Source organism: Kogia breviceps, chromosome 4 (genome assembly GCF_026419965.1).
Source record: "Kogia breviceps isolate mKogBre1 chromosome 4, mKogBre1 haplotype 1, whole genome shotgun sequence".
Lineage (NCBI taxonomy): Eukaryota > Metazoa > Chordata > Mammalia > Artiodactyla > Physeteridae > Kogia > Kogia breviceps.
The window spans coordinates 31,936,919-31,963,154 of NC_081313.1; the positions used below are offsets into that span (position 1 = coordinate 31,936,919).

At 40.9% G+C, this 26,236-nt stretch overlaps 1 protein-coding gene and 1 pseudogene across 3 annotated transcripts in view; both read right to left on the reverse strand.

Annotated features, from left to right (window-relative positions):
• FYB1 (FYN binding protein 1) overlaps positions 1-26,236 on the reverse strand; it is a 160,657-nt gene that overhangs the window by 108,740 nt on the left and 25,681 nt on the right. The window contains exon 1 of one of the 3 annotated variants that reach the window (XM_059060261.2): positions 1,809-2,444. The exons of the other annotated variants lie outside the window; for them this stretch is intronic. The gene's annotated coding sequence lies outside the window, so the exon portion shown is untranslated. Of the gene's footprint in view, positions 1-1,808; positions 2,445-26,236 lie in introns of those variants that run through there. 3 annotated transcript variants of the gene reach the window in all.
• LOC131754528 (X-ray repair cross-complementing protein 6 pseudogene) lies at positions 20,735-22,554 on the reverse strand (annotated as a pseudogene).

Below are 26,236 nucleotides of genomic sequence, written 5' to 3' on the forward strand. Positions count from 1 at the left end.
GGGGTTCCAGTAGTAGAAAAAAAACATGACTTTTAACGCACTGTAAGGCTAGAACAAGCTTCAAAGCAATCGCTTGCACTTAGCCTGCCCGCCACTAGGTTGGGCAGTGTGACTGCTCGATGAGGCCGCCATAAACTTTCAAGGGTGTAGAATTTCCCCCAAAACACCTTTACTGAACTTCGAGTCCAGGAAAGGAGGCCTCTGGATGTCCCGCAGGAGCTGGGAAACATTAAAGTGCACTGGTAGTTAAATAAATGGATGGAAATAACATACAGGCAGCATAGATTTGAACTTTTAAAATAATTTCCCAAGAGAAATGGAGTCCTTCCCAGACATTTCTGTTTGAAACAGAAGGCTAACTTCTCCAGGGTGTCCCATGAATACACCGCGATTCCTTTGACATTCATGATCAACTTTAATGGAGCATTTTTAAATATGTGGTTTTATTGGAAGGAACAATCTCGTCCTCCTGTCCCTCATTTATCATTAATTTCTTGGAGCATCAGAATCTGAAGCTTGTGCCCCATCTTGTACATGCACATGTTTTGATCAACATAAAATCTCCCCCTACACTTTCTCAGCATGGACACAGCCATGATTTTGCCTTGTGTTCATAAACCCATCTATTTTTCTACACAGAATAATGCCTAATGCCAAAATATTTAAAGTGGCAAATATTAATGATGTCTTATTATATATTAGTACACAATAAGTATATATAATTTTATACTCACAACAACCCTGTGAGGTAAGTACTATTATTATCCTCTTTTTTTTTTTTTTTTTTTTTTTTTTTTGCGGTACGCGGGCCTCTCACTGTTGTGGCCTCTCCCGTTGCGGAGCACAGGCTCCGGACGCGCAGGCTCAGCGGCCATGGCTCACGGGCCCAGCCGCTCCGCGGCCATGTGGGATCTTCCCGGACCAGGGCACGAACCCGTGTCGCCTGCATTGGCAGGCGGACTCTCAACCACTGCGCCACCAGGGAAGCCCTATCCTCATTTTTGCGGGGGAGAAAACTGAGGCCCAGAGAGGTTAAGTGGCTGGCCCAAGATCACACAGCTGGTAGGAGACAGAGTAAGAGGCCTATGCTCTTCTTTTAATTACCTCATTGTAAGTTTAGTTAAAAGGGGGGAGGGGCGGTGAAAGGCCCTGTGACTCTTTTCATGAGAGGTAGCAATTCATACAAGTGGGACAAAATCTACATCTAAATTTTGGAGGTACCAGTTGCTCTGAAAAGATTTCCTCGGATGACTTGTAGCACTTTGTCATCATTTGTCCCACTTTGCCAGGATTCCTGAGAAGGCAGGGTGGATGGCAGCAGAGCCCCCTTTCCCTAGTCTGTGTAGGAATTCCACATGAATCCCCACTTCCTGACAGCTCCTTAAGCTTTGGGGGAAAGTGAGATTTGTTCCTCTTCATCAAAAGGTAAGCACAGGCTTGTCAGTAGCCAAGATGAAATCAATCGTCTGCGCCCAATTAGGACCATGGCTCTGGTTTTGTTGCAAGACTTCATTTAATACCAGCAGCACCAGAGGTTGGAACAGGCATGTGTGACAGGCCCTATCCAGTTATGAAACAGCAAGTGACAGACACATTTTTATCTGCTTATGACACTTCTGGCTACAATGAGGCTGAGTTGTGGTGTCTGATGTCCACCTCTTCTACTATTTGCCAGCAGAACATGCTTTTCTGTCAATGATTCCAGCCAGCACAATCTGTGCTGCCAGAATTTGGAGGCAGTACCTTTTCCTGCTGTAAAAAGATATCACACATTGGTTTGAAAAAGGAAACCTGGATAGAGCTGTTACCTGAACTCCTGAAGAATGAAGTGGGAGGGTGGTCTCACTGAGTAGGTCTTCCTGGGGCGAGGGGCTGGCTCATGGCTCACTCATTTTTGGCTGTTGTGTCTGCTCGTCATGTAGAATCCAAGCCCTGTGGCGCTTTCTGAGCTGTGGCCGGGAGATGTCCAGGGGAAGGTTGAGTGATCCACTCTTCCCTGCTCCCCGCCCCACCAGGCTGACTTCAACAAGAAAAGTTCTATTGTGCCCTCAGGATATTGAGTAAGAAGGAGGAGAAAGAGGGGAACTAAAAAGAGTCTATTCAGCCTGAACGCTTCTTCTGACAGTCCAAACAAGCATGTGATATTAAAACCAAGTCAAGGCTCTTCTGCTGCCACCATGGTTGTCAAAGGGAAGAACCTGGAAGGCCTTTGGTTCTGTAATCTGCTTGCACACCTGGGATTGTCCTCCTGCCGTGGAGGTCAAGGACAGGGGGCTGTGACTAGGGATGTCCACTCCAACATGTGGAATGTTTGGGACCCAATTGCATCTGTAGTTGGGAGGTGAAGTGGGCTGCTTGACTGCAGGAACTGAAGGGAATTGCAGCGGGTGGAAAGCCCAGTGGATTCACTCTTGCCTGTTCTTGGTTAGACTTTTCTTCAAACTCTGGAGAAAATGGAGCATTCAAATGACAATCCATGTTAAGAGACTGCCATTGGCACAAAATGGGATTTTAAGAAATTGTGGCTATTAAATTAACCTCCCCTATCTCCCTTCTATTCATTCATTCATTCATTCATTCATCAGTCATTCACATTAAGCACCTACTGTATATGCCAGCCCTGTGCTAGCCAGAAAGGTGAATGAGACAAGGCTCTTCCCCTGAGTGGTTTATAGTCTTGTAGAGGTTGTTCCAGGAATGGCCACTTTCCTTCTCATATAATTTTCCTTTCTTCCATAGGGTTGACAGACTTTGACTTGTGTGCCCAATCTGGGCTATGGCCTGTTTTGCAGAGCCTCAAGGTAAGAATGGGTTTCCCGTTTTTAAAGAGTTGTAAGAAAAACAAAGAAGAAGGGCAACAATACATGACAAGGACTATGTATGACCTAAAATATTTACTATTTGGCCCTTTGCAGAAAGTTTGCCAACGCCTGTTCTATAGTAAGATAATTCTTGCTTTTTAGCCAGGCATACAACTACAACTACATTTTCTACCCCTCTTGACACTAGCTCTGGCCATATGACTAAGTTTTGGACCGTGGGGTCAAGGCGGAAGAGATCTGAAGAGCTTCTGCGTAGTGCTTTTAAGCTGGGCACACCATGCTTTTCTCTGCCAGAATGCTGTGCGGGCCTGAGCCATTCCGATTTATTGATGACTAGGGCTTATTCATACCCTAGTGATGGCAGAGCCAGAGACGGAAGGAGGCTGGGCCCTGGCACCAGAGAGCAACTCCACCATCCCTGGATTTACTGGATGGTTATGAGGGAGAGAAAGAGAAAGAAGAAAAATGTTGACTTTTTTTTTCACTCTCTAATTTTTTCTTTTATTGGAGTATAATTGCTTTACAATGCTGTGTTAGTTTCTGCTGTACAACAAGGTGAATCAGCTATATGTATACATATATCCCCTCTCCCCTGGACCTCTCTCGCACATCACGCTCCCTATCCCACCCCTCTAGGTGGACACAGAACACCGAGCTGATCTCCCTGTGCTATACAGCAGGTTCCCACTAGCTATCTATTTTACACACGGTAGTGTATATATGTCCATCCTAATCTCCCAATTCATCCCACTCTTCCCTTGCCCCCCCCCATGTCCACAAGTCCATTCTCTATGTCTGCACCTCTATTTCTGCAAATAGGTTCATCTGTACCTAAAAATGTTAACTTTTAAAAATCAGTCTTATGTTTCTGCTCCCACACCAACCTGCCCCTGATGTCAAAATCAAAACAAAATCCCAGAACCCAGAATGTGCCCTGTCTTCATGGAATGCACCTCCTTTCTTTTCTTTCACCTGGTTAACTCCTGCTTGTGCCCCAAAGCCCAGTGTAGATTTATCACCGACTTCTGACCTCAGTCCCTAAAGACTGGGGAAGGTGGCCTGCCTTCCTTTGGCTTCTCTGCTATCTTTTAGTTGTTGGAATCTGTCTCTCTCTAGACCTTGAGCTCTGTAAGTGTGGACTGCGACTTTTTTGTCTTTGATTCCTAGCTTCTAGTACGGTGCCTGGCACATAGAAAGTACTTTATTGGAATTGAATTAATTTATTATTATTTAATTATTATTTATTATTATATAAATTATTATTAAATTTATTAATTTCCTAGAGGCCAAGGATGGCTTTCTGGTTTGTGGGGCAGTTGATTTTTTTATGCGTTTATCCCAGGTAAAGGTGAGTCTAGCAATTTCTACCTCTGAGGTGTAGACATAAATTTTGCTTTCCAAAATGGGGAGAAGAAATATACACATTTAGAAAGATTATATTTTAAAAATTGAATATTTTATTGGGTTTGGATGGTAACTCTGTTTGCTGATAGTTCTGAATAGGTTTGAAGATTTAATAAAAACTAGTAAAAACCCATGAAGCCAGTTTAGTAACATGAAGATATGTTCCTGAAATAAATGGAAGTATAGACATTTTCCCAAATCTATGTTATCTTGAGCTAATCTTATAATTATGGAGTAATAAACACTCAATTTTTTCCTATCTTTATAAATCCTTCTAAAGGAACATTTGTGCAATAATCTATTATTATTGATTACAATTACATAATAATGAAGATAAAAATTTCATTGGGTTCTCCCCATTCCTCTCTATGTTATATAGCTTATAATCAATAAGTGCAAAAGCAAAAACACTGTTTTTGGTGTAAACCTCTTTTACCATATGCTCTGGATATATGTAACCAATTTCCTGAACCAACAAATTAATATAAGACTTTCAAGACATGATATAGCAGTAATATTTTTCCCATTATTAAGAGGAAAGAATACAAGATAGGAAGGGCATATTTTTTTTCACATATAATCCTTCTTGAGGTGGTGTTAACAGAAGTTAGAGTTGGAAAGAATTACTAGTACTATTTTTCTTTAAAGGAACCAATAATGTAATATGGGGTTAGTATCTGAATATCTACTTTTCATTATTTTTGTAGTTACTCCCTAAAGCTTTTCATAAATTACAAGGAACCCTGAGCAATAAAATAAAATAAAATAATTCAAAGGTTTCTTAAATCAGATGTTAGATCTTATATTACATCTGCTACAGAATCATAGCTAACACCTCAGTGCTTCTGGGTATTTTATTAAATGTTTAGGGTTCTCCTCTTCCCCCCAGCAAAAGCAATTCTAAGCAAATGATGAAGGTCTCAGTGAATAGCTCATTCTTCGTGCACCTGAGTGCCAGGCTTTTTCTTCCCCATCTTGAGCAATTCTATTGTGCCACACAAGGAAATAAAATACTATAGGAGGAAAATTAGTGAGTTGGGGGGTTATGGATGAGGATAGAGGAAGTCAGCTTACTCAACTCCTGACTACTAGTAGCAATACCTATTTAGGATATCAGAAGTTTGGTCTTTATAATCCAGGCAAATTCTTCTACTATCCTTATCTCATCCCATCCTCACCTCTACCCCAGGCTGAGGACCTTACCCTATCTCTATCTGGTAATTACTACCTATAGCACTGGCCTGTTCATACCTATGGCCCGTGAACAAGCTTACTTTTCTGATTCTAAAAGAAAATAATGTGTGTATTATTGTTCTTACACTTGAACAATTATGACGTTTACTTTCCCTCAGTTAAAAAAAATGATAAAGTTCATCTTCTAGTTCCGATGGGAGTGACTCAAAGCCGATGGCCAATCCAAGCACCGCTTCCGATGGGAGTGACTCAAAGCCGATGGCCAATCCAAGCACCGCTCAAGGAGAGGTGATCTGCTTCCGGGGGCTACGCCCGCTCTGCTGTGCCCTTTAGAGCCTCTAGCGACTTATTCAGAAAAGAAATCCTGAATGCTTTTGAGAGTGAAAATGATTTGGCCTGAAGTTAGGCTTTCGCACAATCCTGATGGCTTCCTTTCCTGGGGGCATCTGGGTGTTGTGTGAAGACACACGGGGCGGGCTACAGCTTGCTCAGCACGCGAACGCCTTGGGCAGGAGAGCCTGAGCCCCGCACCGCTCCAGACTATGGAGCACAAGGTGAAGCCACGCCCTTCCGACAGTTCGCCCTTGCCCTGCTCCATATGCCTGAGTGTCGGGAATTCTGTCTCTAAGCCAATGACGTCCTGATCACAGGTCATTGAAGGTGCGTGTTCCTGGAATGAGTCCACTGCCTGCCGTCAGAAACACCCTACTGCCAGACACACTGGCGATTAGGATGAGAATGGATCACGTAGGAGGCAAGCCAAGAAACAGGTTCTGCTTGTTTTCTTTGATTTTAACGGCCACTCGCACACCCCCGCGAAACTCCTGCACATGAATCAGAGGAATAACACAGCCTGCCAGATGCAGGTCCAGCTCCAGGTTAATGTGTGAAGAAAGGGTGGCTTTTCTTTACTCTCCTCTTTCTCCCTGTGACCCCAGCTTTCTTCTCTAACCTCCCTTTTCTTCTTGCTTCTCAGGAAAGCAGAAAAGTAGCTGATCAATGTCAAAGATTTTTTTTTTTCCCAACTCTCAGCATCTAAGAGTCTAAAAATGCATTCAAAATAGGAAAAGGTAGAAGGGACTTGAACAACTTCCAGGGGTTCTGCCACATGGGGTTCTATCAGCCGGCAGAACCTTTTGAAAGAGGCCAGTGATCTCTGAGTAGTGGGTATGCAAGACCCGCACTTACATCCCACCTTCTCGTTCTTGAGTCTCTCCTTTCCTGAGTTTTGTCATGCAGAAAAGTGGTCATTCAAGAGTTTTCATTGTGTAAGGCTAGCACAAACAAAAATATTTGAGCATGTGCCCCTAATATCTGGGTATTTATTACTGATATCCATCTATCTACCTATCTATCTATCATCTATCTATCCATCCATATATCTTGCTTTGGGAATATACTTTACCCATTATAAAATGTAAACAAAAATAGAAAAGATGAGATTTTTTAAAAAATCTAGTATTTCGGGCTTCCCTGGTGGCTCAGTGGTTGAGAATCCGCCTGCGGATGCAGGGGATACGGGTTCGTGCCCCGGTCCGGGAAGATCCCACATGCCGCGGAGCGGCTGGGCCCGTGAACCATGGCCGCTGAGCCTGCGCGTCCGGAGCCTGTGCTCCGCAAAGGGAGAGGCCACAGCAGTGAGAGGCCCGCGTACCACCAAAAAAAAAAAAAAATCTAGTATTTCTAACAATTTCTCTTCATGCTCAACAAACTGACTTAAACCCTCCTTTGGAGGGTCCTCCACTTTGGAGGCCACTAGAGAAAGGAATGGAGAGAGGAAATTGTAGCACTAGGAGTCAGCAAAGGGCACAGAGACATCAACAAAACCAGGGGCCCCTAGTGGTTGGTTCCACCCATTCAAATGGGTTAACCACTTGCTTTCTGTAGCAGGCAATCCAACCACACCCTCTGTCTGATCCAGAGGCTGGCTCCCCGCCCCGTTCTGCCCCAATGCTTGGCCTCTCCGGGGTCTGAGGCTCTCACCACTGCTCTCCTAACCAGGTAACCACCTAAGGAACATTGCCACTTAAATGTCCAGCAGGCACCGCAATCACCTACTCACATGGGACCCAAACCCGAGCCCAGAATCAGCTTTAGCCCCCCTCCTCCATCTCCCAGGCTCACATCTCTGCTGCCCGTCCTGGCGCTTCTCTGTCTCAAGAGCTTGCCCTCCTGCCCCACTGCGCTGCCTCCATCACTTGCTGCCTCTGTAGCTGCGGTGGCCTCTTACAGCATTGCTCTGCCTCTGATCCTTCCTTCTCAGGCCTGTCAAACATGGTCTTCCTATGATCGATTGGATCATGGTTGCTTAAAGCCCTTCAGTGGCTCTCCAACCCTTCAGAAAAAAATAAAAATTAAAATTAAAACCCCTCACCATGGATGAGACTCTCCTCCCATTCTTGGCACACCTCCAGGTGCACGTGGCAGAGCTTCTGCTTCTCTCATTTCCATACAGTTCCCCATCCTTCATCTGGTTAACTCAGCCTTCATCTTCAAACTCCACTCAGAGATCACCTCCCCACCCCCGCCCCAAAGCCTTCTCTGACCTTCCCTCTGGGCATCCAGAGAACTTATTGCCTCAGTGATAACATTTTATGTTTTGGTTCTACTAGAATTTACCAGGGGTAGGGCCCCATCCTTAATTTATCTGTGTGTCTTTAGAACAGTTGTCCTCAAACTTTAGTGTTCAGAAGAATAGCTGGAGGTGTTTTTAAAATAAGTGTTATTCCAGATTGAGCAGGTTTGGGGTGGAGGCCAGCCCCTGGCATTTGTAACTAGATCCCTCTCCCAAGTGACTCTCATTCAATTCCTCCTCAGAGTTCAGCCAGGTATCAGTGCTATGACCTTCAATTAATAGCAGTGAGAGAAGGAATTCTCTTTCTCTTTCTCTCATCTTTCCGTCCTTGATAAGTGAATGCACTAATATGGGCTGAGACAGACCATATTGACAGCTTTTGGAAGTGGAACCTTTGACGGACTACGCTTGCGTGCAGAGATGTACCCCAGCGTGTGAAGCTGGCCTGGGGAACTGCTTTCGTTGCCTATGTGTGGGTGCATACACCCCTCCACACACACACTCATTCATATAAATCATATTCATTACCGACAGTTAAAAATAGTTTGGAAAAATAAAAGAGGGTAGAAGAACTCTTCTAGATTAAAAGATACCAAAGAGACACAGCAATGAAATACAATACGTAAATCTTGATTGGATCCTGGTTTGAACAAAAAATAATTATAAAATAATGTTGGGACAATTGGAGAAATTTTCATATGGGCAATTCAATGATAAAGAAATTGTTGCTTTTCTTAGGTGTGATAATGGCATTATGGTTAAAATGGAAAAATGCCCTTATTCTTAGGAGATGCATGCTTACCTTTTTACAGATGAATTGTCATGATTTGCACAACTTACTTTCAGACGGTTCAGGAAATTCTTTATACATATACATAAAATATGGCAAAATGTTAGCAGTTGGCTGAATCTAGCTGAAGGGAATACAGTTGTTTGCTGTGCTATTGTTTAAGCTTTTCTGTAGATTGAAAACTTTAAATATTAAAAAAAATGGGGAAATGTAAGAACTAGAGTGATTTCACATACTTATTTAGATTTGTGGCTTTCATTGAAAAGCCCAATTTCCCGATAAGACAATTGGCTGGAGTTTCCCGGAGCCTCCATAATTTGCTGTGACTTTGTAGCTCATTAAAGTCACCTACCTGGCCAGAGGAGGCATTTGATTCACAACCCATGAGATGAAGGTCAAGAGCCCTTGAAATTCTCCTCCTGGACTCTCCTGGCCAGAGGAGGCATTTGATTCACAACCCATGAGATGAAGGTCAAGAGCCCTTGAAATTCTCCTCCTGGACTCTCTTTATAGGATTGTGTCTCTTGAATCCAAGAAGACTGATCTAAAGTGTCTTTTGTTGGGCAAGTCCTTCCACCTTAAGGAGGCCAAGTGGGAACCAGGGCACCAGGCTTGGGCTCCCACCATGCAGGCTGCATCTGTTCTTGCCACACACAGAGCCTAGAGCATCTCTCCAAGATCAGAGACCAGATCAGGATATGAGGTGAAAGACCCAGTCAGCAGCAATGGGTGACTCTTAACTGGAACAGTCATCATGTCCATCTTCTGGGGTTTGGGATCCTGGCCACACAAGTCAGGATGAACAGCACTGACCTTGGCTAGTAGGTAAAGAAGTAACCCTAAGAGAATCACAGTGAAATCATGATGGAGACTATCTTTGGGAAGGCCTGAGGAGGAATGGTGACTGATTTCAACTTACTATATACAGTTTATTCTTTTCATATTAAAAAAGACTTCAAGCAAATATGACAAAATTCTTGGTCATGGATCCATTGGTGTTAGTTATATACTTTTTTGTGCTTTTTTCTCTTATTTTAAAAATTTCTCAATAACAAACAAACCAAAATATTGCTTCTACCTCCCACAAGTGTTCCATGCCCTGGATATGCAAACGTGGGAAATGTTGTCCCCTACAGAAATGTGCTGTCAGTCTCTTTCCAGAACTGAAGGAAGCAGAAGTAGAATCATAAGCTCTAATTTTCCTGAAGACAAAGAACCACAGATTTTAATTTTAAATCACCAGGGTCAATGTTTTTTGATACTGTATTTCCCCTTAATTTCCCAGCAGTTAAAGGAAGAGGTTAGCAAAGAAAAATGCAAGACGTAAAATGTGGGAGATCTTTCTTATGTATGATATAATTTCCCTTTTCTTTTTTCTGACTCTGGAAACTAATAAAGTAAGATCCCTCACTTATGATGTAATCTACCCTCTTTTTTGATTTTGGAAGCTAATAAAATTTTAAAACGCAGTTCTTCTACTACAATTGAATGACTTTAGCTAAACATAGCCTTTTCTCACTATAAAATTAGGCAGGTTCTTTTGGCCCATTCTAATTCTCAGCAATGCATGAAAATAAAGCAGGATAGCAAAGGGGGTTTGTCTAGTGGTAACATCATGCAGAGGGTCTCATCTTTCTGTGGGACAGGGTGTGGCTGCCACACAAGACTGGGGTCAGTCGTGATTGAACATCCCACCTCATGGGCTGAGATGGGGCTTGGGCTGGGGAAAAGAATCTGGGGCTTGGGATCCCAGGCGTGGTGAGCTGAGGCTTTTAGAGAACAGGGACTGGTACTCTTTCACTAATGGAAGGACTTAAAACACCAGTAGGACTATGGGCCTTGTTGGGATGGGCCTGAGATTATACTATCCCCATGGAGACAGCTGGCTGTGTGCACGTGATGCTAAGCTGATTTGTCCTGCAGGCTCTGCTGTGTGAAAGGAGAAAACCCAAGGAGAAACCAGTCATCGCCCAGAAACAAATGCAAGGACGGCAGAAACTAATAACTCTCCTGAGACATATCAGTTTATAGGCAATCTCAGCAGAATTAGTTGGAACCCTAAACTTCTTTAAGTCTGATCAAGAGGGGTGAGTTTGGGGCATATTCTTGGAGATTCACTTTTGATATTTATGTTTGCCATTGCTTAGGAATGTAAGTTGGCCTGCTCTGTAAAACTGATAATTATGACTACCTTTCATTAAGAGATTAACATGTTCTAGGCAAGGCACACAGGACTTTACATATGTTATCTAATTTAGTCCTCATATGATTATTATGTCCGTTTTTTAGATAAGGGCACTCGGGTTTAGAAAAATAAAGTGAGTGACCTAAGGGACTGAAGAGGTCCACAAACTTAAATTTGTATGATGGTCCAAATCCACTTTCTTAAATACACCCAGTGGCTCTCAAATCTCGTTTCACAACAGAATAATCTAGGGTACTTTTAGCAAATGCTGATGGCCAGGCCCATGTGGCCCAAGTAAATTTTATTATTGGGGTGAGGTGCCTGGGCATCTATTTTCTTTAAAGCTCCCAGATAATTCTAATGTTCAGTCAGGATCAGGAATCTCTGACTTATCTTGCACAACTTCCAATATAATCGAAACTGTCCTATAGTGTGGTAGGCAAAGTAATGCCCTGCCTACCAAAATGTCTACATTCGAATCCCTGGAACTGTAGATATGTTACTCTACGTGGCAAAGGGGAATTTGCAGGAAAGTGATCTTGAGATGGAGAGATTATCTTGGATTATCCAGGTGGATCCAATGTACTATATCGGTCTTATACAGGGAATGGGGAGGCAGGTGTGCCAATGTCATAGTGATGCAGTCTGAGAAAGACTCTATCAGCCCCTACTGGCTTTAAAGGTGGAAGGAAGACATGAGCCAATAAATGAGGCAGTCTCTAGAAGCTGGAAGAGGCAAGGGAACAGATCCCCCCTTCAGGCCTCCAGAAGAAACACAGCCCTGCCCACACCCTGATTTTGACTCAGTGAGACCCATTTTAGAGTTTTGCTCTATGAAACTGTGCTTAAGCTACTAAATGTGACCTTTTGCTTATACTGGAAGTGGTATAGTTATGTGTCAGACAATTTTACATACGCTGATGGCTCTCTATCCAACCATCCACACACCTACCTACCCATTCATCCACCCATCTATCCATCAATTCAGGAAACATTTACTGAAAACCTACTAATAGTGTGAGGCAGGGATTGTCATCTCCATTTCACAGGTGGGTAAAACAGGCACAGAGAAATCAACAACTGAGGCAGGACTTGACTCCTAGTCTATTGATCCCTGAGTGCACTGCTCTTTCTCTGTAGTATGTTTCCTCTAGAATTTCTGATTATTAGAATCAGGCCCTGTGAGTAAGCATTCAAATATGGCCATAGCTGACCAATAGAAGAAACATTTTGGTGCATGTAGATTTCTGTAGCATTCTTTAAGTCATAAAGTTGGTGAAGTGAGTTTGCCCTTCATTGCTGTAAGGCTGGCTCTGGAGTAGTCATGCCTAGATCAGTGTTTGGTGTCTTCTCTGACCTCTACAGCATGGGACACCTAGCAATGATGAGGTCATATTTTGGCCTCTCTCTGAGATTGGTCCCTATAGCAGCATAGAACCCACGACCTGAGCTTGGGCTATAGCTGATTTCAAAAATTTTAAAAGCTGTAGAAGACTTTCTTTTAAATGAAATTTGTGTTAATAAAAGATATGTTAGGACTTCCCTGGTGGCGCAGTGGTTAAGAATCAGCCTGCCAACGCAGGGGACATGGGTTTGATCCCTGGTCCGGGAAGATCCCACATGCCACGAAGCAACTAAGCCAGTGCTCCACAAATACTGAGCCTGTGCTCTAGAGCTCACGAGCCACAACTGCTGAAGCCTGTGTGCCCTAGAGCCCACGTGCTGCAACTACTGAGCCCACACGCTGCAACTACTGAAGCCCGCGTGCCTAGAGCTTGTGCTCGGCAACAATAGAAGCCACTGCAGTGAGAAGCCAGCGAACAGCAATGAAGAGTAGCCCCTGCTTGCTGCAACTAGAGAAAGCCCATGTGCAACAATGAAGAACCAACGCAGCCAAAAAAAAAAAAAAAAAAAGATATAAGTTAAGATCACTCCAGTAGAGGCAGAGATGTCAAAACTCATTTCTCCTACCCAAACAGGGTGATGTGTCTCTCTGGAATTCCCAGGACTCCTCAGAGCAATTTGAAATTACTGGGCTATAGTATTAGTGGAGAGTGGGGCATCTGGTTGCCCTAGGCTAGCCACACTAAGAATGGAGCATAACCTTGTACAAATATATTTTCATTTTAACAGGAAAATATACTTATTTTATATCATGATATTGATTAGGAGAAGGGGGAAGATAAATATGAGGAGGAGTAAGAGCTATTAATCAAGAAATATTTACTTAAGGAGGCAGTTTGATGAAATAGAAAAAGGTGTTTACCTCAGAGCCAAACAACTCTAGCCGCCAGGCCCAACTGCTGTTACTCTTGGATTGCTGTGTTATCTTGGACTAGTCCCTTCATCATTTTGAGCCTCAAGTTCAAGGATTAAATTAGATGATTTATGCAAAAGCATTTGGCACAGTGCTTGGCATGTGGCAGGTATGGAATAAACGTTGCATCTGTACTGAGTACTTTTCAGGCTACAAGGCATTTTATAATCAAAGAGGAATAAGAGAAAATCTCTGCTGTCTAGAAACTCAAGGCTATTTGGAAAAACAACATATTTTTGGAAAATTCATAGTATAATGATTGTTACAGGGCAGTATAGTTCAAGCAGCAAATAAAAAGTCCAGACATGAGAAATTATGCACTTGAAGTGATCCTGAAATGCTACTTGAAGCATGGCCAGGGTTTGGTGGGATGAGAGACAAGGAGAACAGTGTAAACAATGGGAGAAAGGGTGCTAATAAGGAGGATCTCAGAGGCTACATAATTCTGGGAGGTGAATGGACAAACAGATAAGTATTTCTCTTCACTGAGCGGGGAACTGATAGAGGGAAGTCTATGTTCTCACACAGTCAGCAATTCCTACATGCACCCTGTCCACCTGGGTGTCAGTCATTAGACCACATTGCCATCAATGTGGTCTTTGAAGGGGTGTAAAGGAAGGTTGGATCACCCAAGTAATAATAGATTTTTAAATAGGTGATGAGACTTGAAAAGTGAATGTAAGCAGGATACAAGCCAGGAGAGAAGCTACAAGACCCAGAGAAGTACATCATCAAATATTTTGGCTTAGTTCTGAGCTCTTGGGAAAAGGATCAGTGTAGAGCAATTAGGAGTGGTAAACTTTTTCTGAGCCAAAGATAAGATTGGCTGAAAAAAGGAGACTGAAAGACATCTATTAGAGAATATGCACACACGCACACACACACACATGCACATGAATACCAATGCCCTTCAATAGTCAGTTTTTATTAAAATGAATATTGCATTCTTGTATAAAAAGGATCAATTTAATATAAACATTCCTGGTATCATTAGCCCGTATTACTAACAATACATCATGTGAAGCTAAACAAACTAATAAGCCATTAGGAAAATAGTCAGGGCTGATTTGGGCACCAGTCTACCCATTCCCTTTGCAGTAACCACAGGTGCAGCAGGTCTCAGGAGTAGCATCCATGCGCTGTGATCACACGTCCAACCTCAGCCCAGGTTGCCTACAGACCTAACCATGTCCTCAAATTAAAACTGAATTGTCATTACCTACTGTCTAGTGCAGGGAACTCTACTCAATACTCTGTAAAGACCTATATGGGAAAAGAATCTAAAAAAGAGTGGATATATGTATATGTATAACTGATTCACTTTGTTGTACACCTGAAACTAACACGACATTGTAAGTCAACTGTACTCCAATAAAAATTAATTTAAAAATACTGAATTGTCATTGAAAACCATTGTAAGTGTGACATTTTAGAGTAAATATTTTATGAAACAACACAATTTGTATGCAACTGGAAAGAGTTGGCAAATATTTGGCTGGCAAGTGAATGGCTTGGTTTATGAGAAGAGAGTGAAGTAAGACTTAGATGCAGCCTTCAAAGAGCTACGTGTAATTAGTTGATTGGATAAATAACAAGGTCAGCATTTTTAGCAGTCTTCTGGTCAAGCTTAGAAACAGGGTTCCATTTGCTTTTTCCCTTCCTCAGTTAATCACTGTTTGGGAGCCTATTTATTTTATATTTATACTCATCATATTCTAGTACAGTGGTTCTCAAACTCTTTGGTTTCAAAACCACATAGACTGCTTAAAAATATTCATTGCAGCATTATTTACAATAGCCAAGACATGGAAGCCACCTAAATGTCCATCAACATATGAATGGATAAAGTAGATGTGGTACATACATACAATGGAATGCCCCTCAGTCATAAAAAAGAATGAAATAATGCCATTGGCAGCAATATGGATGGACCTAGAGATTATCATACTAAATGAAGTAAGCCAGACAGAGAAAGACAAATGTCATATGATATTGCTTATATGTGGAATCTAATATATATATATATATATATATATATATATATATATATATATATATATATATACAAATGAACTTATTTACAAAACAGAAATAGACCCACAGATATAGAAAACAAACTTATGGTTACTGAAGGGGAAAAGGGCAAGGAGGGATAAATTAGGAGTTTGGGATTAATAGATAGACAGTACTTACTATATATAAAATAGATAACAAACAAGGACCTACTGCATAGCACAGGGAACTATACTCAATATTTTGTAATAGCCTATAAGGGAAAAGAATCTGGAAAAAAATATATATATATATATGAATCACTTTGCTGTACACCTGAAACTAACACAACATTGTAAATTAACTATACTTCAATAAAAAAATAAATTGGAGGACCCTAAATAGTTTTTGTTAAGGTGAGTAATAGCTGACAAAATTTTCATTTATTTATTAATTCATTTAAAATAACAATGATAAATTCTTACATTTATGTAATAATTTTAATGAAAATATACTTTTTTATGAAAAATATATTTTCCAAAACAAAACATTTAGTGAGAGGCATAGCACTGTTCTACATTTTTATAAATGTCTTCAATGTACAGGGTAATAGAAAACAGCTGTATTCTCATATTTGGTCTACATTCAATCTGTGGTGACATATTGTTTTAGTTGAAATATATGAAGATATGGCCTCATGCAGATATGTAGTTGGAAAAGGGAAAACTAACTTAATAGCCTTTTCAGATAATTTGGGGGTCTCTGGAAAATTCCACTGAACATTCATGAGAGAATGAGAATGAAAAAGGCAAATAACATCTTAGTATCATTATGTAGGTAGCTCTGACCTTGTGGATTCTTTGAAAGGGAGTTGGTGATTCCCAGGGGGTGTTCAGACCATACTTTGAGAAGCCCTGATATAGCCTTTCTCTAGCTTTATACGGGCCAGATGTATTTCCAGGGGACATGGGGTTTCCTGTTATCAATGGATGATTCTTTAAGTAAACTAAGTGTGCACTCCAAATGCATGATATTCAGGCTTCCAGGCTTGTTTCTAGGTATTCTAACAGAATCTTCCACCTAGTTCCATTATAATGGTCCCATGACCACAGCACACATATGTCAGATAGTCTGATTTTGCATGAAACTATGAAGAATCTGAAAAAAAGGTCATTCATGGAGGTTGTTTTGTTTTTAATTGTATTTATGTTTTATTGTTAATATGATTGACTTGAAAGACTTAACTCCAGGCAAAGAGACACATTTGTTAATCTTAGTTAATTTATCTATTTAAAGATACTTATTGGTAAACAAACAAACAAAACTTATTTGTTATCTCCTATGGGGCCATGTCCTAGGTAATGGGATTATAAAACTGAATCAAACAACCCTGTTGTGACGAAGCTCACAATCTTTGAAATATGAACAAGTAATCACAAAACCATACAGTTCTTAAACACAAATGCAATAATCAATTTAAATTCCATGGAAGAAAAGAGGTCAATTGGCTCGTGAAGCAATGGAATTGCTTTCCTGTTTGTACTACAACTAGGAATGGAGGTAAGAAGTGATGACTGTCAGAAAGCTTGAAATGAAGAGGGAATTATGGATAACACCCTAAGGAACAGCTTTTCCTTTCCCAGTCAGTGCTGGATCTTAAAAATATTTTTCTTGAAAAATGAACAAAGGTGACATTTTTACCCTTTGGGCTTAGAAGCGGGTCACTGCACATTTCGAAAATAAATAACTCCTGGCTGATTTGATGCAGATGTCATTCACAGCTGTCCAAGCAGGGGCAGAGGGGGTGTCAAAAATTTGCCACAAATTTACATTTAGAATTCGGCAGAATTCATGAAATGGTAGATTACTTGTGTATAGAATAGCTTGCTTCTCTATATGCTGATTAAATATTTCCATTTTTTAAAATTGTGATGTCAGACAACTGAGTATCTAGTATATGTATAGGAGCTGCCATCTTTATCCTATACAACTTGTTAAACATTTCTGAGCACTTATTAGGCACCAGATATTACACTGAGTGAATAAAACGTGAACAAAACCCTAACTTAGCTACTCATTTACCAGAACTTGTAGCTAATATATCATCAGCTGCTATGAATTACATCAAACATACATATTTTTCAACAAAACTTAGAGGAGTGCTGTCCAATAGGATTTTTTGTAATGTAGAAATGTTCTATATCTGTGCTGTCCTATGAGTACATTAACTATTTTCCACTGCTGAGCACCTGAAATGTGGCTAGTGCAACTGAGGAACTGAATTTTAAATTTTATTTATTTTTTTAAAAATTTAATTTAATTTAATTTTTTAAAACATCTTTATTGGAGTATAATTGCTTTACAATAGTGTGTTACTTTCTGCTTTATAGCAAAGTGAATCAGCTACATGTATACATATATCCCCATATCCCTTCCCTCTTGTGTCTCCCTCCCACTCTCTGTATCCCACCCCTCTAGGTGGTCACAAAGCACCGGGCTGATCTCCCTGTGCTATATGACTGCTTCTCACTAGCTATCTATTTTACATTTGGTAGTATATATAAGTCCATGACACTCTCTCACTTCATCCCAGCTTACCCTTCACCTTCCCTGTGTCCTCAAGTCCATTCTCTACATCTGCCTCTTTATTCCTGTCCTGCCCCTAGGTTCTTCATAACCATTTAATTTTTTTCTTTAGATTCCATATATATATGTTACCATACAGTATTTGTTTTTCTCTTTCTGACTCACTTCACTCTGTATGACAGACTCTAGGTCCATCCACCTCACTACAAATAACTCAATTTCGTTTCTTTTTATGGCTGAGTAATATTCCATTGTATATATGTGCCACATCTTCTTTATTCATTCATCTGTCGATGGACACTTAGGTTGCTTCCATGTCCTGGCTATTGTAAATAGAGCTGCAATGAACATTGTGGTACATGACTCTTTTTGAATTATGGTTTTCTCAGGGTATATGCCCAGTAGTGGGATTGCTGAGTTGTATGGTAGTTCTATTTTTAGTTTTTTAAGGAACCTCCTTACTGTTCTCCATAGTGGCTGTATCAATTTACATTCCCACCAACAGTGCGAGAGGGTTCCCTTTTCTCCACATCCTCTCCAGCATTTACTGTTTGTAGACTTTTTGATGATGGCCATTCTGACTGGTGTGAGGTGATACCTCATTGTAGTTTTGATTTGCATTTCTCTAATGATTAGTGATATTGAGCATTCTTTCATGTGTTTGTTGGCAATCTGTATATCTTCTTTGGGGAAATGTCTTTTTAGGTCTTCTGCCCATTTTTGGATTGGGTTATTTGATTTTTTGATATTGAGCTGCATGAGTTGCTTGTAAATTTTGGAGATTAGTCCTTTGTCAGTTGCTTCATTTGCAAACAATTTTTCCCATTCTGAGGGTTGTCTTTTCGTCTTGTTTATGGTTTCCTTTGCTGTGCAAAAGCTTTTAAGTTTCATTAGGTCCCATTTGTTTATTTTTGTTTTTATTTCCATTTCTCTAGGAGGTGGGTCACAAAGGATCTTGCTGTGATTTATGTCATAGAGTGTTCTGCCTATGTTTTCCTCTAAGAGTTTGATAGTGTCTGACCTTACATTTAGGTCTTTAATCCATTTTGAGTTTATTTTTGTGTATGGTGTTAGGGAGTGTTCTAATTTCATTTTTTTACATGTAGCTGTCCAGTTTTCCCAGCACCACTTATTGAGGAGGCTGTCTTTTCTCCACTGTATATTCTTGCCTCCTTTATGAAAAATAAGTTGACCATATGTGTGTGGGTTTATCTCTGGGATTTCTATCCTGTTCCATTTATCTATATTTCTCTTTTTGGGCCAGTACCATACTGTCTTGATTACTGTAGCTTTGTAGTATAGCCTGAAGTCTGGGAGCCTGATTCCTCCAGTTCTGTTTTTCTTTCTCAAGATTGCTTTGGATATTCGGGGTCTTTTGTGTTTCCACACAAATTGTGAAATTTTTTGTTCTAGTTCTGTGAAAAATGCCATTGATAGTTTGATAGGGATTGCATTGAATGTGTACATTGCTTTGGGTAGTAGAGTCATTTTCACAATGTTGATTCTTCCAATCCAAGAACTTGGTATATCTCTCCATCTGTTTGTGTCATTTTTAATTTCTTTCATCAGTGTCTTAGTTTTCTGCAGGTCTTTTGTCTTCTTAGCTATGTTTATTCCTAAGTATTTTATTCTTTTTGTTGCAATGGTAAAGGGGAATGTTTCCTTAATTTCTCTTTCAGATTTTTCATCATCAGTGTGTAGGAATGCAGGAGATTTCTGTGTATTAATTTTGTATCCTGCTACTTTACCAGATTCATTGATTAGCTTTAGTAGTTTTCTGGTAGCATCTTTAGGATTCTCTATGTATAGTATCTTGTCATCTGTAAACAGTGACAGCTTTACTTCTTCTTTCCCAATTTGGATTCCTTTTATTTCTTTTTCTTCTCTGATTGCTGTGGCTAAAACTTCCAAAACTATGTTGAATAATAGTGGTGAGAGTGGGAAACCTTGTCTTGCTCCTGATCTTAGTGGAAATGTTCTCAGTTGTTCACCATTGAGAATGATGTTGGCTGTGGGTTTGTCATGTATGGCCTTTATTATGTTGAGGTAAGTTTCCTCCCTCTATGACTACTTTCTGGTAGGTTATTATCATAAATGGGTGTTGAATTTTGTCAGAAGCTTTTTCTGCATCTATTGAGATGATCATATGGATTTTCTCCTTCAATTTGTTAATATGGTGTATCACATTGATTGATTTGCCTATATTGAAGAATCCTTGCATTTCTGGGATAAACCCCACTTGATCTATTTACTTTTAATTAATTAAAATGTAGGGACTTCCCTGATGGGCCCTTAAATTTAGGCAGATTTAAGAATCCGTCTTCCAATGCAGAGGATGCGCTTCTATCCCTGGTTGAGGAACTAAGATCACACATGCTGCAGGGCAACGAAGCCTGCACATAGCAACTACTGAGCCCCCATCTGCAACAGAAGATCTTGCATGCTGCAACTAAGACCCAATGCAGTCAAAAATAAAATAAATAAATAAATATTTTTAAAAATTTAAATAGCCACATGTGACTAGTGGCTACAGTAGTGGACAGCCTCATTCTAGAGTACCGGGGCCACACATTCTACCTTTGTTTTCTAAACCTCTTAGCAACATGAATTCTAGTCAAGTAATGAGTTTTTTTTGTTTTTGTTTTTAATAGTACAAAGTTAGGGCTCTTTATTCAGATAGTAGAGTAAGGCACAGGACAGTGAGATGGCAATGTGGTCTCCATGGCAACTGACAGTCTCATAAAGAAAGTCCTTGGCTTCTGTCAGGCTGACTCTTACTGGCTCAGGAGAAACATGTTTTAACTTGATAAAAACAAAACCAGGCAGCCTGGCTACAATGTGGAAAGGTAAAAGGCTGTACGGTCTCTGGTCAGGCCTTCTGGAAGCGCTTGGTGAGACCATCCAGCAGCTCCTGCTTCTTCTTCCCACTCTTCAGTCCATACACCTTGCAGGCTTCCTTCAGTGTGGGCACAGTGAGCTTACCCAGTGTGCCCTTGCTGACATGGGCCTTTAGCTCCTCTTCAGATAACTCCACCTTGGGTCTTTTGCTTCCAGAACTTTCATCATTTTGTTTTCGCTTGGGAACTTCTTCCTCAGGATTGTAATCTGGTGGGTAGGTCAGTTCCTTAAACTCATCCACCAGGGAGCCCAGTCTTTTGTCCATTACTTCAACCTTGGGCAGTGTCAGATCCATGGCTTTTTCAGGCTCCATCAAATGTAAAGACAAGGCCTCCATGTTCCTAAAGTGCTGCTGCAGCACTGGGTTCTCAAAGCTGTCACTTCTGTACTTGAAGTGGAGCTTCTGAACAATAGCCTTCATCTTGTCTACCTGCTCTGGGTTTGCCATGACTTTTTCAGTAAAGGGCACCTTCCGTTTGTCATCAGCATAGGGCAAGGAGATGAGCTGGAAGCATGGGGGAGTCACCTGAATTTTCTGGTCATCCAGCTCCTCTTCCTGTGGTATCAAGGCCACAAAACAAGGCGGGATATTCTGGCAGGGTGTGTATCTGCACACTGCCATGACCTCCTTCTCCAGACACTTGGTGAGTAGAGCACTGAATAGGGTTGAGCTCCCATTTGTTAGGGACTCCTCGGGGTACACAAACAGGGAGGCCCTCAGGTAATGGTGCTTCTTCAGCATTATCAAGGTCTTGAAACAGATGAGAATCAAACCTGGTTCATCAAACTGTTTAAGTTCTTCTGTTTCCTCTTTCTCTAATACAATCTGATGACTCCCATAGGTCTAGGACCTCTTGGTGTCTCTAGGCAGAAGCAAACTGCCTGTATTTACATTAAGTGTCCAGGTCTTGGTTTTTACTGGTTCATTTGTTTCCTGATAAAGCCTCACTGGAGAAGGTTTGAGAGCTTTCTGGCCCATATTATAATTGCCAACAGTAAGCGCTACATCTTCATTGAGCTTAAGCTTCAACCTGTAGAGAGCACGCACTTCCTGGTCTCCTTGGCATGAACCTTCCTCAACAGGAAGCTTGACTCCTCAAAGTGAACCCCTATGTCCTCATCCTCTGCAGTGCTGATAATATCTCTGTAGAACAAGGATATGTCAAAGCCCCCACGTTTCTTTAGGTGCAACAAGTCAAGGAATATACCTGTGTCACGGAGATCTCCAGCTTTGGTTCCAGCCCGGCTGGCTTTGACACTGTCATTGCCGTGGGGGTCATCTTCATTGGTGAAAAGCATGATCCTCTTATGGCTCATCTTGAACTGGACATCGCTAAAGAGGTTGGCATAGACCCACAGTACTTCACTTAGGGAGTAGTCAGATCCATGGCCAACTAGGTCTTGGAAATGTTTCTTCCCCTCCTGCCCCTTAAAGTGGTAAAGCTCTAGCACTCATTTAGCACCTGGATTATCCAATTCCTGCAAGATGTAAATATTTTTGAAATTCACTGAATTTTTGTCCTTGGTACCATAGAACACCACTGCCAAGAGACCTCGATCACTGCTTATGATCTTATTGGTGTATACACTTTGGATATACTGGATGCTCATGTCAAAAGGAGTCAACTCATCTTCATCCTGAGTTGCAAACATGGCCTCAGAAGCATCAATCAAAATACTCAAACTAACTCTTCCTGAATATTTATAATCTCCACCTGCTTCAAGTCCCTCTTCTTGATCTTCTTCTTCTTCATCACCCTGATTTTTGTAATAAGACTCCCACCCTGACATGTTGGCTACTTGAGCTCAATGAAGAGATCAATTTGGGTAGAGGTAATGGGGCTTTAAAAGATACTTTTACATTAAATTATATTAGTCATATTGTTATTAAGGCCCAAATCTGGGTTAATGAGAAGATTAACTCACTACTTACTTTGCTCTGAAATTAAGAACAGATTTGGAACCTTCACTTAAAGAGTTGTTAATGTATCAAGAAAATGTTTGTTCAAGCTCAGTAAAGTTCAGTGAGGAGGGAAGGGTCCTAGATAAGAAGTTGGAGGGCTGGGCCTGGGTCTTAGACCCCCGTCTGCTTCTGACTGGATGTGTACTTCACCTCTGGCCTCAGTTTCTTCATTAGTGAAAGAAGGAGGAGGAGAAGGAGAAGAAGAAAGAGGAGGATGAAATAAAAAGGGAGGAGGGAAGGAGAGAGGAAAGGAAGCGAAAGAGGGAGGGAGGGAAATAGGAAGGAAGAAAAGAAGAAGAAAGAAAGCAGTTGGACTAGATAAATGATTTCAAAATTTCCCTCCAGCTTCCTGCTTTGTGTATTTCAAAGTATGTTATCAGGTGAATAAACATTTTAAATTGTTAAAAAAAAAAAGAACAGATTTGGAAATAATCACTAGAATATTTATGGGACTAGATCTCTCATTTACAGTGACCAATTTTCTTGGAAAATCTGCCAGACAGCCTGGACTATCATGGGCTAAAGAAGGCATTGGGGCTTTTTGATATTATAATAATCTATGAACTGAAAAATTAAGGTATTAAATAACTGGCAAAAGAGTAAAAGCAAATGTAGAAAATAAAGGCCATTAATGTAAATTCAATTTCTTGGGGATAGTGTGATGTAGCACACGTGGGCCAAAGGAACTATAATGCTTTGGCAAAAATTCAGAAATTGAGATGTATCCATAGAGATGTAGCAACACCTAAGACTTATAGGGGATCCAGGTTTTGCAGTCATAGGTTCTCAGTACAGTTGGACAGATGAAGACAAAAATGCAGATGGCTACATAACGATGCAAGAATCAGAGAATAAGAAACAATGATCAAAGGATTATCATATGATAGCAAATTTTTAATTGCCAAATGAGAAGTTTGGAAAGAAATGTTTTGAGTTCAGAGTAAGCTAACTTTACATTGGACAAAGGCAGTAGAAAGAGTGTGTTGTTTGAAGTTATGCTGAGATTTGAAGTCTTAGCTCTTCACTACTTAAATCAATTTTTCTTTTTGGCCAAGTTACTTAACCTGGGTTTCAACTTTCTTATCTATAAAATAGGAACAACATTAGCTAACAGGAAAGATTTCTGTGACGGTTGGCACAGGGCCTAACACCTAGTAGGTACTCAAGACTACAAGACTACTCAAGTAGTATGGCTACTAACTACTACCACCAGGATCTTCTGGAAGCAGAACAAATATAAGAAATGTGATTCTGTTGGTGATAGACAGTGAATAAGTGAATTTAACTTGAATAGAGATTGTTGGAAGAAGTAGTAGGAGTTAAGTTTAACAGGTAAGATGGGCCTAAATAATTTCTTTTCCTTGAAATCTTGACAAAGGAATTTAGGTTTTACTGTCATTGGTAATGGGAGACAATTGTAGACTCATGCCAAAAGCAGTGGGTAAGTAGATTCGTCAGTGGCACCACCAAAGATAAACTTGGGAAAAGGCAAGGAAAGCAGCTAGGTGGATGTTACAATAATCCCAGTATGAGATAATGACCTTGACTAAGATGGTAGCTGCAGAAATGGAAATAAAAGGGCAAATATGAGATATCTTAAGAAAGAATGGACTAAATTTGAACTTCCCAGCTGTGTGCCCAGGTGTTACAGGTCTGTTGAGATACTGATCCGCAAAGGCCTTGGGGGCTGTGGGGGACACCTTACCCACCGTCAGGCAATAAATTCCAGACACAAGTCGCTTTTTTTATTTACGCAGCCAATCTCATATTGTCATTTCCTGTGCGGGACATGAAAAATTCTGAACTAAAGTGCTTAATGCCAGTCTGGATATAAGGAAAGAAGGGAAGAAAGAATTATAATGACCACAACACTTTCATTCCTCAAGACAAGATGGGGAGGTGCAGATGGAAATGGCATAGGTAGGGAAGGAAACTAGTTTAGAGAATTTTGTTTTGGGTATTTCGGGGGCTCCGCATGTGAAATAGTTGTGTGAATAGGTCGTTGGGAAAACAGGATTAGAACAAAGATGAGACATATCTTAGAGATAGAGATTATTTGCAATTGTACTTGATGCCACTTAACTGATAATGGAATACAATCAACTACATTTGGTTAAAGCACTACTCATAGGGTGTGAATTAATGGTTTGTTATCAGCCTGCTCTATCTCCTTTGTCTTTAGGTCTGTTCTATTAATTATTATTTTTTTTATTTTTATTTTTTGCGGTACGCGGGCCTCTCACTGTTGTGGCCTCTCCCGTTGCAGAGCACAGCCTCCGGAAGCGCAGGCTCAGCGGCCATGGCTCACGGGCCCAGCCGCTCCGCGGCATGTGGGATCTTCCCGGACCAGGGCACGAACCCGTGTCCCCTGCATCGGCAGGCGGACTCTCAACCGCTGCACCACCAGGGAAGCCCTATTAATTATTTTAATCTTCATTGTAGATAAAGATATGGAAGCATTCTGATATTTAAAAATCATACAAATATGGGAGAACTAGCTAAAACATTGGCTGATATAATCAAGATTCAGAATGATTCGTTGACCCTAATCTAAGAAGATAAAAATAAAGTAAGTGTACCCAACGATGCAAATGCACTTGATGCCACTTAACTGTAATATATACTAGGTTGGCCAAAAGGTTTGTTCGGGTTTTTCCATATATATATTCTGTGTGTATATATAAACACACACACTATATATGTATATAAAATTACTGTGGGTGTAGGTTTTAAGGAAGCCTGAGAAGAAAAAGAGAATGCTTTACCCTTTGCTAGGTAAACTTTTAGTTTCTTTCTTTGGGTCTCTCTTAAATAAGTCACTACTAACTTGACAAAGATCACAATATTTAATTAAGCCAAGATCCATTTGTTTGCCTCACTATTGTGGGACCGTCTACCTGCCTCTTGAGGAAGGGGCAATAAAGAGCAGCTGTTGTGTGAGGAGAAAGCTGGATGAGACAATGCAGTCTCTGTAGTCAGACACAGAACTCTTACCAGGATGCAGGGAGAGAAAAAGGAGCTCTCAAGCCCTCTAAGTATCTGTGTGTAATTTCTTCAACAACCCCCATCAAATCAGCAGAAAGTGTGTCTAGTGGCTTCTCCAGGATAATTAAACAAACAAAAATGAAGTAACACAGTTGAGAAAGTTTTACTAAGCCCATAGGAAAGGTGAGAAGGTATCAGAACGGAGCTTTAAGTGTTGTTTACTTCTTGCCTCCAACAGGTAGGCTTTCAAAACACTTCCCCTCTAACACGTAAAAACTGGCTTGTTGTGTGTAAGATAATGCTGAAGATTTCTGCACATGCCAATGTGTCTTGTTGGTCAACCCAGCTTGTTTATGGAGGCTTGGGCATAAGTGGAGCTACTCTAAAGAAAGTGTCACCACACCAGGGTGTCCCAGACTTGATTCGGGGACATGGGCAAAGTAGAAGGGGACACGACCTTCAGTTGCACTCCTGGGCTTTGGAGCTACTGTTCTCAGTTCAGTGTATTCCCGCCAATTTCCCATT